Genomic DNA, 2,580 nt, shown 5'->3' on the forward strand with positions numbered 1-2,580 from the left:
TTTTCCTCCTCCCTCCTTAAGTGTCACAAACTGTAGAAGCCGAGGAAATAACTCACTTCGGATCTCCACTTTGCTGCCAGTTCTGAACCTTCTGCAGAGTTTTCACTGGGCGACAACACCGGCCTAAGGTTCCCACGTACGTGCATAACCGTGTTAAAGCTAAAGCGCTGCTGAGAAAAAGGCGGGAGGAAGTGCAGCGGAGAGATTCAACAAAGCGTCACTCAACTTTCACAAATTAGGGGAAGAATGAAAGCTATTTTTTAATTACCGCACAGCATCTGGAAGAGAGCTCCAAAAACCTCAATATCTGGAGTTATGATCTCCTGATACTCATATTTACTTGGGTGCCTTCCAGTAGGGGTGTGTATTGGGGGGAGGTGTGTGAGTGCGTGTGTGTCGCGGGGGTGACTTAGGAACAGCAGGGGAAACAATGAAGAAAGAAATTGTTAGAAACTTGAAGTGGTGCGCGGATCATTTAACCGGTGTTTTCAGTTTTACAAGGTTTTTTCTCCAACCGTGGGACGCTTTATGGAGGCGCTTTATTTCAACGTGACACGAAGCGCGATTGTCCCAGGCGAGACCTCCAGCTCGGCCAAGAAAAACACCCTGAGCTCACCTGCTCTAAAATACCCGGGACACCTAAAGTTAACACACCTCTCCTCTCTGACACCGTTTCCTCATCCTCACCACATCTGATTCTTATCTCATCACAGCTTTTAATGTAGCGTCTGAATCATTTTGAGAAGGGCTCTCTGTGGCAAGTGTTATCACAGATTCCTACCCGGTTATTACCATAAGCGCCGTATCAACATGTTCTTTACAAAGAACTGGTGTGAGTTACAAAAATTGGCATGATTTCATTGTGTCAGGAAGAGAGAACAGCACCCAGCGGTGTCATCTTCTCCGCCTTTATCTGTTTCCTCGTTCCCTCCGCTGTCTGTCATTATTCCGAAGAGAGAACCTCAGCTGTCAAAGTCAGGCCTTTGTTTTGAGGATCACTTTCGAAACCATCTCCCAATATAAAGCATTTAGCTGTAATCACATAGCCTCCATTGTCTTGGTACCTGCTTTAGGAAGCAGTAGACACAGAGCAACCAAAGTCGGTTTACGTCTCTGCAGACGTTCCAGGAAGTTTGATGAGCATGTTGTTTGGTTTCATCATACATGCAGAATAATACGCATCTGACAGCACATGTAGCCCAACAGGATGCATTCTCTTTTTTGCACAGTTTGTTTCCTTCAAGGCTTTTTATTTGCTAACCTTCCACATTGCAGCTCTGGACTCTGCGGAGGTTTGCAGCAAACGTGTCCGGTTGGAATGACGGCACGTTTGTTGACATGCCCAACAGCCAACATCCTGATGCAGCAGGATCAGCGAGCGAGCGCTTTGTTTGCTCTTGCAGTAAACTCTTGAGTCAAAGTGTCTAATTATATTAGACAGTGGGGCTTGGGTTCGCTTGCAAAACTGTGTGCAAACACAACGAGAGCTCCAGTTCAACACAGGTGAGACAGGGCCTTTTCTTTAAACAAACACAGCGTTTGGATTAATGTGTGTAGTATTTGGGCTTTAAAACCAGGCTGGTATGATTGATTCATTTAAGGGGAAAACAAAATCAACAAAGATTGCTTCAACAGCGATCTGCAAGAAGAATTTTGCGGTGTTTCGACCAAAAACCATGATCTCATTTTTAGAGTAGCTGACTCTGTTCTCAGCTACTTCACACCCACCTGAGAACAAGTTCAGTTCACACCGAGGACCATTGCTTGAAGACACCGACAGAACTACATCATCTCCAAAAAGCACAGATACAACCCAGAGGTCCCAGACCAAAAGTCCCCTTCTCTACGACTGAACATCATAAACAGGATTAAATATGAAAGATCAGAGATTAAAGATTCAACCTGCTTTGAAAACAATACGGAGGCGTCCATCACACATTTAATGCATTGAGCTTCATCTACCTCTGTAGGAAGGGATCAGTTCCATCTGTGATTTTTGAACGACCAGAGTCAACACAAAGACAGACTGGTCTGTGCAGCCATTTTTCAAGACTGTTTTATGATTTTGACTTTGACTGGCCGTTCTATTGACTGAGATTAAGAGCAGTCTGACTGCAGGTTAGATACTTATAACAAACATAAAAACACTGCAAGAAGTCATAGTATCCTTCTAGTTTTTTCTGTTACAATAAGACATTAAAGTTGCACACACAACATTAGTAATCTATCTATTATAAGTGGTAGTAATAGTAGAAGACTAGTTACTGGGGTTTATTTGTGGACTGTGAGTAACATCCAGGTTTATAAGCAAACCAAGCGGCTGCTTAAGGTCCCCATTTAGCAGGCATTTAAATAGTTACATGAAACATATTCACACAATTTAATCTAAAAAGGATTTATTTAAAAAAAACAAGTGATAATTTATTCACGTGCACTTCTTGTGCACTGGATTTTTTTGCAGACAGACAAGGGTTGGTTTTATTAATTTTATAATAAACATGTAGCACACCTCCTACGACATCCTGTTTTACTTCAATATACAACTGACGAAGCACTTGTGCTTGCGGCAGCCATCTTGGT

Source organism: Austrofundulus limnaeus, unplaced genomic scaffold (assembly GCF_001266775.1).
Source record: "Austrofundulus limnaeus strain Quisiro unplaced genomic scaffold, Austrofundulus_limnaeus-1.0 Scaffold57, whole genome shotgun sequence".
In the NCBI taxonomy this organism is placed as follows: domain Eukaryota; kingdom Metazoa; phylum Chordata; class Actinopteri; order Cyprinodontiformes; family Rivulidae; genus Austrofundulus; species Austrofundulus limnaeus.